At 38.9% G+C, this 11,615-nt stretch overlaps 1 pseudogene; it reads left to right on the top strand.

Moving 5' to 3' along the window:
- Positions 1–4,475: 4,475 nt before the first annotated feature.
- On the top strand, positions 4,476–10,134 carry LOC143609290 (receptor-like protein kinase FERONIA; annotated as a pseudogene).
- The last annotated feature ends 1,481 nt before the right edge of the window (positions 10,135–11,615 follow it).

Raw genomic sequence — 11,615 nt, 5'->3', positions numbered from 1 at the left:
TAAATGCCACCAAAAGACCAAAAGTTTGGTCATCAAATAAAAAACAAAGTGCCACTAAAATTCTAAAGAAAAAGTGCCATAAAATGTCTGTATGTTTGTAGGGGTAGAAAAATAAAGTGCCATTAAAAGTCCAAAGGTTTGTAGTGGCATGCAAAAAAAAAAGTGCCACTAAAGTCTAATGTTAGTGGCGGACAAAATATGCCACTGGAAGTCCAATGATTTGTAGTGGCAGATGAAAAGAGTGCCACTAAAAGCCTAAAAGTTTGTAGTGGCATATGAAAAAAGTGTCACTAAAAGACTTTTAGTGGTAGCGCTTCTAGTGGCACTTCTTTTGTGTCACTCATTCCAATAAGGTTCTTTAGTGGCAATTCTTTGGTTTCTTGTGACACTTTTTGTGTGCCATTAAATGGTTTTTTATTTATAGTGTTCACTGATTTTTTTGGTTAATGGGTCAATGGTCAAATCCAGCCAATATCAGCGGATTTCAGCGAGCTCTGACCAAAATCAGCGGGTTTCAGCGGAATTCCGACCAAAATCAACGGTTTACAGTGAGATTCCATAAAAAAAACCATTGGTTTCCGGTAAGATTCTGACACATTTCCGACCAAAATGTGTTTATGTATTTATAAAACTGAAAATTATATATAAAAACATGTGTTTGTATATATATAATTGAAAATTATGCATTAAAGTTTGATTTGATTAGTTTTAATTAATCCTGACTAATCACTAGTCCCTACCCTACCGCCTAACTAGTGAATAGCGATTTTTACTATAATGCATATAGCGACGGCTCAACTATAGAAAGAAATAAACTGAAGTTTAGGCCCACCACTTTTTTTACGGGTCGATTACGTTCTTTTTCAATTTTATTTCTGATTATGTTAGAAATGTGTCTTTGTGAATTTTTCTAATTGTATACAAAAAATGTGTTTAATCATATTCTCACGTGTTCAGATCTTAAGCCAAAATATTTCCAATAAATGCACCGAGTTAAAATACAAATAATAATAATAAAATAAATTGAAGTTGCCCTATTAGAGAGGACGGGAAACCAATATGGTTAGGGTGATAGTTTCCAAACCACATGGTAACACCTTCGTCACCCCATATAGGTAGGGTGCATAGCTTCATTCCATGCAAATGTCTGTCACAAAATTAATTAATTTTTTTTACATTTATTGTACTTGAAGAACTAAAAAACAAACAAAATTTTTTATGATATTTGCGGGTAGATGTTGTCAGTGATGTGATTTGTGGGTACTTGAGGTTAGAATTGAATTGACAGTGCAGGATTAGACAGTGCATATGTAGTACACATAAGGGCCTCTTCCCCTTATCATGTGTGGTGCTTGACAATTGTATAAAATGGTATCATTGATGGTCGGGCAAAAGTCGTGTATATTATTATATTATTTGTTTACTTTTAGTTTAATTATTATGTGAACTTTGGTACTTCAAGCACGTTTATGTGTTTCAGGATAATTGACGTTATGGACGCTTAGCGGGAGGAATTACACGCTTGGAATGAAGATATAGAAGACTCATGACGAGTGGCACGCTTTTCTATGCAAAATAAATGAAGAAAATAAAGAAAATTCTGTCAGACACCCTTAGCGCGGCGCTAGGGGGTCCTGATGGTGATGTCAGCGTATCTCTAAGATCATCATAATTTTGAGTCTTTAGCGTGGCGCTAAAGTCTCACCCATGAGATGTTAGCGCCGCGCTAACATCCTCCTGACGGGAAAAATTACCCTAACTTTGATATAATCAGTTTTTCAGCCCCCATTCGGGAGAACCTTCGGTCCTTCAACCAAGTACAAGCTCTAGGACGATTTTCCACCATCCCGAAGCCTCCGGTTCGTTCGTTCATCGCATGCTTTCATCCTCTCATCATATAAGCGAATCATTCGTGATGCCGATGTCAGGCTAAACCACTGTATTCACTTTAGGCTAGGGTTTTGTGTAAACTAACTTTGATCAGATTCTATGTTTTGAATGAGTATGAACTTGATTGATTGTTTTGAATCTTGTTTTACATTATGAATTGATTGTTTAAACAGTTTATGATTTTGATTATCAAACTTTGCATCACTTTTCTGGTTGTGTTCATCACATGTAGGGTTAGCTCTTATGTCATTGAACCATTAATCGTTAGTCATTGCTTAAAATTGGTTTTCATATTTTAAACTGGTAATTGGGTAAACTGGGGTTCAGTTGTGTCAACAATTCGGTTGGGTATCGTTTGTCATCACAACCCAATTGTTAGGTTTAGTAATTACTGCGCAATTAATCTTATGAATCTGTGATTAGTCGGTCATCACATTACTTGAACCTGAAATGAATTGTTTTCTCATTATTGTTTACAAACTTTTCCAAGTAACCGTGTGTTCTTATAATCATCTTTACAAACTGCTTGACATCGACTGTCCGCCTTAGTTAATTCATTAATAATCATGAACTTTACTTGCACTTTCCACTGATTCCCTGTGGAGACGACCTTACTTACCCATACTAGTTATAGGTATTTAAGCTTCATAAATACTTGTTTTTTATTAAAGCACGACATCTACATCAATCATGCTTAGAATTTTAATATGAGTTATATTAAATTTGTTTCGCTGTGATTACTAGAACATTAAATCTCGGGTTAAATGCATTGATAGTTCGTGTAATTTATTGTTTGTCTCCATCACCAACCCGGCGCCGACAATATTACAGCCGCAAATATTGCGAGGAGGGGGGCAAACTGATCCTACTTTCTTAGGCCCTAAGTACAGCCAGAAGAAGGAAATTTAGCAACTTGCGAAATTCCAAAGGCAGACATTTTTTGGAAATCTTTCTTAGGCCCCGTGTTTTATTTTTTGAGAAAGCCTAACTGTTTAGCCTATTACACCAATATAATAAGATTGTTTTGCTAGTTGCAGCTGTGAATGCTGCTCGGTTGTGTTTCTATTTATCAATTCGTTCTTGATAGTTATGTTTACTTAGATGTTGGGATTCATTTTATCCCTAAATAAGCACTTATAATAGAATATATGAGTCTTTTGGTTCTTGCTTGACTTAGAGGAAATCAATACTTGCATAATTCATTTAGATCATTCATAATCTAACTTCTAATGGTATGTGCAGGTTGTCTTTTAAAATTAATCTTTTAGTCGTTCAACATGTTAATTCTCCTTAATCTTTAGAAAAAACAACCACTTTCATTCTTTGAGCAAATGGCAACATCTGGTGGGGCTTTGTGCCCAATGTCCACGTGACGTGACACTGTGAAGGGACAACGTTGTCCCCCTTCAAATAGGATATTCTTAAGGGTATGTTAGGTTGAAAGGAATGGAATTAAGGGGGAATGGAATGGGAGAAAGAATGGAATGGACAAATGAATGAAATGGATCATTACCATTCATTTGTCTTGTGTGGTTAACATATGAGAATGAAATGAATAATAACTTTATGAAATAGAAATAATAAAAATATTCCTATCCCAAAATATATATTTTTTTTACAAAAAAAAACTTGAAATGGCGACGGTGGTAGTAGCTCTAGAGATGAAAATAGCGGTGGCGATGGTGGTGGTGGTAGCGGTCAGGCAGCGGGGGTGGTGGTTGTGGTTGTGGTGGTCAAGCGATGGTAGCATTAGTAGTGATGGCGGTGGTAGGGTGGTGACCAGCCAGTGATAGTGACGGTGGCGGTTATGGTCGGGTGGCGACGGTGACAATGGTTTCCGTGGTTATGGCGAAGATGGTGGAGGTGGTGGTGATGGCGACGGTGGCGGTCAGGTGGTGGTGGCATAGACGGTGGTGGTGACGGAGGTGGTGGTGGTGACGGTGGTGGTGGTGGTTAGATGATGGTGGTGGCGATGGTAGTGGTGGTGGTGGTGGTGGCGGTGGTCGTTGTTAGATGATGGTGTTGTTGAGAAAGTAGGTTGAAGGACGAATGGAATGAAAAAAAATAAGAGGGGTGGAAAAGAATGGTTTTGATGGAATGAGATTTCATGTGTAATCGATGATTCCATTTCATTGTGCAACAAAACACCTCTTATTTTATTCTCACGTAATGAATCATTCCATTACGCCTGTCATAATTGCATAACAAACGCTACCTAATTATAGCTTTGTCTAATTACTCATAAGTATTGTCAATCAGAATAATCTTTTTGATAATACAAATAAACATATACGGGAAAATCTCAAAGAAAGCTAGAGGGTAAGATGAGAGAGAGAGAGTAAACTAAACCAACCCTTGCCCGGCACTCGTTAATTAATTTATTTTTTGTGTATATGCGATATAATTCTGAGTGTCCCAAAAAATTCTGACACCGACCACATAAAAGATTTTTCCAACATCTTCCCTTTCGAAGTGTTTAAAATATAAGTATATTATAAACTAACTTACGAATACAAAACTATTGAAAAACCACTCATTTCAACCTGTGTCTTTTTTAATGAAAACATATATATTTTGACCCGGACCAAAATAATAATTTTTAGGACAACTCATTTTGATCTAAACTCAATTTATATTTTGCTAGATACTCGTTTTGACTTGTCACCCCAACCTGAGCTGATCCGGCCCGCGTGTATTGCATAGCTTAATCAATAGTTTCTTGAAATTAATTTTTTTCTTTTAGAAAAATCTACTCTAAAAACAAGTAGAAATAACTTCATGTTAATTTTATCATATGCATACTTGTTCTATTGTGACTACTTCAAATTTCATCCTATTTTGGATCTCTTGTTTTTTCCTTTGTCTTGATGCCATCTAATCAGTGCAATTTTGTAACGTAAAAGTAGTGGGTTCTGTTCACCCACAGCCATAAAAGTTATTGTCCTATATCGATAATAATTGTCTCATTCAAATGGATTTTTCTTCATAGACATTGCAACCGAAAGGGATGCAGATTGCAAATCGTGTCTTTCTATGGTACAACTCCTAACGCACAAAACGTACGAGTAACTGTACTTTTATTCTTGGTCCAAGACTTCTCCTAGAAGCAAATCAGACAAGACATTAGTTCATACTTTTGCTCTACCAATCCTTAATCCTACAACCATCATGTTATCCTTCACTTTACCATTCTATTGGGTGGTCCTCCTCTTAACATCCACCACTACTACTGCACAATCATATAATGCCACCGACCGCTTCTTCATCGACTGCGGTTCATCCTCCTCTACCACCACTTCTGACCCGAGATGGGACGGGGATCAAAACTCCAACTTCGTGCCTTCCAACATCACCACGACCTCCTTTTCAGCCACCCCCTTACAGTTTGATCCTTCAGTGCCACAAACTCCCCCTTATACTTGTGCTAGAATTCTTAACGCTTCTTCGTTCACTTACGCATTTCCAGTCTCCCAAGGCCCCAAATTTCTCCGCCTCTATTTTTATCCCGCCGCCTATCTTGATCTCAATCTCAATCCAAACCAATCTTATTTCTCAGTTTCATCTAATGGCGTCTCTCTCTTAACCAACTTTAGTGCTTTCCTAACCGCGTCCAATCTGGCAAAGGCCAGCTATGTCAAAGAATTCATCATCTATGTAAAAGATACAAAAATTCTAACCGTTACGTTTACCCCTGAACCCAACTCATATGCCTTCATCAATGGTATTGAAGTCGTTTCAATGCCGGAAGATCTCTACTACAACTCTAAGAATCAGAAAGTTGTTGGGATGACTAATGGACCTGGTATTACTAACGACAAGGCGCTTGAAACTGTTTACAGGTTAAACATGGGTGGGGGAGATATATCTGGTAATCAAGATACGGGTATGTACCGGTCATGGGAACAGGATGATAGCTACATATACGGAGCAGCAACTGGGTTGAAACCTCTTTATGATAAGCAGAAGCCGATTACATATACCACGGAGACACCGAACTATACTGCACCAGAGCTAGTTTATCGAACCCAAAGGAGTATGAGCAAGCTGTCTGATCATTATAATCTGACTTGGAGACTTCCTGTTGACTCTGGGTTTTTTTACAATCTCAAGCTCCACTTTTGCAACATTATACCACAATACAATAGAAGTGGTCAGGTGATTTTCAAAATCTTCATAATCAAACTGCTGATGATGAAATTGATCTATTCTCCTTAACACGAGGTAGCGGTTATCCTGTTTTCAAGGATTACGTTGTGTTTGTCGATGGCCCGAATAGCAGCTTGTGGGTCGTGATGCATCCAAATCCTATTTCTGAACTATATCTTGATGCTTATTTGAATGGTTTGGAAGTCTTCAAGCAGAGCATGGTTAGAAATCTTGCTAGCCCAAACCCAGAACATGGTGATACAACCCCAATAGCCGGGCAAAAAACTACTGTAAAAGGGAATTACAAACCTCCCTATGCCATGATATTTGGAGGCATTGGAGGAGGGTTAGTTTTGTTGGCTGTTTTATTTCTCATAGTTTTGCAGAAATGAAGACGCATCAAACACTATGGTGGCACCGATGACAGGTCATCATACGCCCCAGCATATAGTGAATCAAAGTCTTCACATTCAACACTGCCATCAGATCGATGTCGCCGCTTCTCACTTACAGAAGTGAAAGCAGCTACTAAGGACTTTAATGACGACTTCATCGTAGGCAACGGAGGGTTCGGTAAAGTGTACAAAGGATACATGGACAATGCATCAACCGTTGTTGCAATCAAACGGCTCATTGAATCATCTAACCAAGGGTTTCAAGAATTCCATACGGAAATAGGGATGTTGTCTAAATTACGCCATGTCCATTTAGTGTCCCTGATTGGATATTGTGAAGATAAGGGAGAGATGATACTAGTCTATGATTACATGGCTCACGGGACTCTACGTGAACATCTGTACAAGACAAACAAGCCTCCTCTGCCATGGAAAAGACGTCTCCATATTTGTATAGCTGCAGCCAAAGGGATACATTATCTTCACACAGGTGCAAAACGTGCAATAATTCATCGGGATGTCAAGTCCACAAATATCTTACTGGATGAAAATTGGGTTGCCAAGGTGTCTGATTTTGGTCTATCAAAGGTAGGCCCTAGAGACCAAGAGCAAAACCATGTAACCACAATGGTGAAGGGTAGCATCGGGTATGTGGATCCGCAATATTACCGAACCCAGCAACTCACAGACAAATCTGATGTTTACTCATTTGGAGTTGTTCTGCTTGAAGTGTTGTGTGCACGACCTGTTATAATTCCCGGGCTGCCCAAGGAACAAGTGAGTTTGGCAGAGTGGGGGAAATATTGTTACCGGAAGGGTACCCTGAATGAAATCATTGACCCAAAACTAACGAGTGTGGTTTCAGCCGGGTGTTTAAGGCAGTTTGGAGATGTGGCTGTTAGGTGCTTGAAAGAGCATAGTGAAAGGCCAGCCATGGATGTAGTTTGGGGACTAGAGTTTGCATTGCAGCTACAAGAAGCCGCTGAGAAAACAGCCACTGAAGCCGTGTCCGAAATTCAAGAACTTCCGTTTCTGATGCAGGGAGTGACAACAACAGATGATGACGAAGATGTGTTCACGGGATCAAGCAGGATAAGATATGGCATGTCGTCAACCACCATGATAACCTTCACTTTTCCCATATGTTCAGTTGTTCTACTCTTCGTCGCCACCACTACCACCACCGCACAACCATACAACGCCACCGAACGCTTCTTTCTCGACTGTGGTTCATACTTCGCCACAACTACTGACAGAAGATGGGTTGGTGATCAGATTTCCGAATTCGTGCCTTCAGACATCATCACCACCACCTATACAATCACCAACTTCACACTGGATCCTTCGGATACCCAAACACCTTACTCTAGTGCCTGAATTTTTCCTGATTCTGCGTTCACTTACACATTTCCTGTCTCCGAAGGCCCCAAATTCCTCCGCCTATATTTCTATGCTGCCACCTACTTTGAACAATCTTTATTCTCAGTATCATCCAATGGCTACTCTCTGTTAAACAACTTTAGTGCTTCTCTAACCGCCTCGTTGCTTGCAAAGACCCGATCTAATGTACAAGTCCACGGACACCAGGTTCTTAACTTTGTCAAAGAATACATCATCTATGTGAAAGATACACAAATCCTAAATGTTACCTTTACACCCGCACCCAACTCACATGCCTTCATCAATGGTATTGAAATCGTTTCAATGCCCGAAAACCTCTACTTTAACTCTAAGAGCCTTAAACCTGTTGGGATGACTAATGAACCCAATATCACTTACCACATGGCGCTTGAAAATATTTACAGGTTAAACATGGGTGGGGGATATATATCCGGTACTCAAGATACTGGTATGTACCGGTCATGGGATCAAGATAATAACTACGTATACCCAGCATCAAATGGGAAGACGCATGCTTATGATAAGCTGAAGCCGATTATGTATGCCATGGACACATGGAATTATACTGCACCTGAGCCGGTTTATCGAACACAAAGGAGTATGAGCAATATGTCTAACAAGTACAATTTGACTTGGATACTCCCGGTTGATTCTGGTTTTTACTACAGTCTCAGGCTCCATTTTTGCAACATTATACCACATACAATAAAAGTGGTCAGGTGGTTTTCAAAATCTTCATTAATAATCAAATTGCTGATGATGAAATTGATCTGTTCCAGTTAACTCAAGATAGCGGGTATCCTGTATTTAAGGACTATGTTGTGTATGTCAATGACCCCGATGGCAGCAGAAGCAAGCAAGATATGTGGGTCACGATGCGTCCTAATCCCAACTCAGAACCATATCATGATGCGTATTTGAACGGTTTGGAAGCCTTCAAGCTGAGCATGAACAGAAGTCTTGCTAGCCCAAACCTGAAACTTACCACTACAATCCCACCAACAACCGCGCAGGCAACTACTGGAAAAAGGAACAAGAAGAAACCTTCATACGCGGTGATAATCGGATGTAATGGTGGAGCGTTAGTGTTGCTGTCTATCTTGTCTCTACATGTTTATAAACTTGTTTTATTGTTTAAAATCAGTTATTCATCCAGTTCAAAATAAATTAAAATATGAGTTATTTTTAAAAATATAAGATGTATCGAAATAATCCATATATACAAGCAACTTCCAAGGTAGTTCGATCAATAGGTTTATCACAGAAAGAAAATCAGATGGCGTCCATATTTAGTAATTATGGTGTAATTTGTACTGTAAAAGTATTAATCACTTAAGAAAACTTTTCAAGTCAACCATCCAATCCTTTTACTTGTAAGTTTCAATTCATGTAACCACTTCCATTGTTCCAATTCCCAAATATCCTATCAATGTTTTATCACCTGAATGGTCAAACCTCATGACTTATGAGTTTAATACTCTTATTAAATATGAGACTTAAGAACTAGTTTCGAGACACCTCACAATAAATGTAATACGGAGCATTTGATTATTTAAACACAAGTTTAATTCCGATTGTATGTTGGAAAGGGATAAAGCACAGTTAGTATGTGATGGTCGGTTACAGCATGTGGGAGTGGATTGCGGGGATACTTTGAGTCCGGTTGTTAAACCAGAAATGGTTTGAACAACTTTGGCCCTTTCACAATCTTGCCTGGTCCACCAGTTAGGTATCACAAACGCATTCTTGCGTGGCATATACCAACCCACGGGTTTTCGTAACAAAGCATATACCAACCACATCTGTCTACTAAAAAGATCTCTATATGGTCTTAAACACTAAACAGGCTCCACGGGCTGTTGGACTTAATTTCCTTCCTCGAGTCAATGAGACGTGTTGGGCCGACTCATCGAGCCTATGATGAGTTCGTATCTTGTTTATCAAGTTGAGCACGTGACTTGGTTTACATGGAATAAATTACTTGGTGAAAAAGTCGAGCCAATGACTTGGACAACAAGGAATTTATTTATTTATTATTATTATTATTTAAATATGCTTTTACTAATTAGTATTTGACTATAATAAGGAGTTTGTATTCTAGTCTAATTAGGTTTTCATATTTAAACTAGTATATATACCCGAGCTTGTGGATTATATCATTAAGAGTTTAAGTATTATAATTTTCGAGCTAATGAGAATTACAAATATCGGGCTTATGATCTAAATATATTTATTGTTTCGTTGGCAGGAGGAATCCGAAGAAAAGAAGAAAGTCACCATTGGGTTTATTTTTCTTACTTAGTTGAGTTATTTTGCGTAAACAAATTGGTATCAGAGCGGTTACGCTCTCGGTGTTCGTCGAGTAATTCTTTCAAGATCGACGAAAGTTTTGTTGCTCGTTGAAGAATTGTTTAATTTTATTAACACTTGTCGTGAGTTTTAATTATCTCAAGACCCAAGGAGATAAATATTGTCAACAATTAATTCATCCTTGGTCGCATCTGGGAAGAAGTGAAAATCAATCTGGTGTTTTTCTTTTCAATCATATATTTAATTGTTTTTCTAATAATTGACAATTAATTCATCACATATTCGTTTTATTGAAGACCGACGGAGTGAGTTTTCAATTTTGGCCTTTAAAGATCTCCTCAGATTGGTGACACGCTTAAGTTCTATTTCAAGATCAATCGCAGATTTTTCCAAACCTACCATCGACAAAGAAGAAGAGAAGCAATGGGTGATCAGGCGAATAAACAACCTGGTACTCAGACAACTATTTCTTTGCAATGTCCGATACTAACCAAAACGAATTACACCACGTGGGCTGTCCGGATCAAAGCGGTGTTCCGGTACCACGGAATATGGGATGTTATTGAGCCGGGAAGTATGGACGAGAAGAAGAATGGTGCCGCCATCGCTCTTTTCTTTCAATCCATACCGGAAGATCAAATCATGCAAGTAGCCCAATACGAGTCGGCTAAAGAGATTTGGAATGCCATAAAAGCCCGGTATGTCGAAGAGGAGAGGGTTATAGAAGCACGTCTACATACCCTTATAACTGAATTCGAAGGAATGAAGATGAAGGATTTCGAGTCTATAGACGATTATTTAGGGAGATTATCCGGTTTAGCTACTAAATTCGCAGCACTTGCTTCCGCCATAGAAGAAACAAGATGGTGAGAAAGTTTTTAACTGGTATGCCAAAAGGATTCATAAATATTGTAGCTTCTATCGAGAAAATGGTAGATCTCAAGACACTTAAGTTTGAGGAAATAGTTGGCGTCTTCAAGCTTTTGAAGATCGTGTGAATAGTGTTGATGACGAACCCGAGAGTCACGGGAAGCTATTGTTCAATAAGACGAGAAAGTTTAAAGGAAAAGGAAAAGGAAAGGGCAACGATCGAGACAAAGAAGGTGATTCGGGTAAGAAAAGGGATTATTCGGGGGTTCAATGTTTTCGTTGTGACGAGATGGGTCACTACGCTTCGGCATGCCCGGAAAGAAGAGGAAAACGAGCCGAAACAAACTTAACCGAAGCAAACGAACCAACAACAAAGAAAGTTTTGATGAAAATAAGTATCAATAAAGAAGTCATGTTGAATGAAGAAAATGTGCATCCTAAGCGGTACGAGTCAGAACCGATGGAGGATGGTCTTTGGTACCTCGATAACAGGACGAGCAATCATATGGCGGGTATGGAATCTTATTTTTCTGAATTAGATGAAACTGTTGTTGGGCAGGTGCGTTTTGGTGATAGTTCGTGTGTCGACATCAAGGGGAAAGG

The sequence above is a fragment of the Bidens hawaiensis genome, unplaced genomic scaffold (genome assembly GCF_021521415.1).
Source record: "Bidens hawaiensis isolate Kalapana, Puna unplaced genomic scaffold, B.hawaiensis_p1.1 tig00419527_1, whole genome shotgun sequence".
Classification (NCBI taxonomy): Eukaryota; Viridiplantae; Streptophyta; class Magnoliopsida; order Asterales; family Asteraceae; genus Bidens; species Bidens hawaiensis.
Note: the sequence above shows the minus strand (reverse complement) of the source record. Positions and strands in the feature narration are given on the sequence as shown.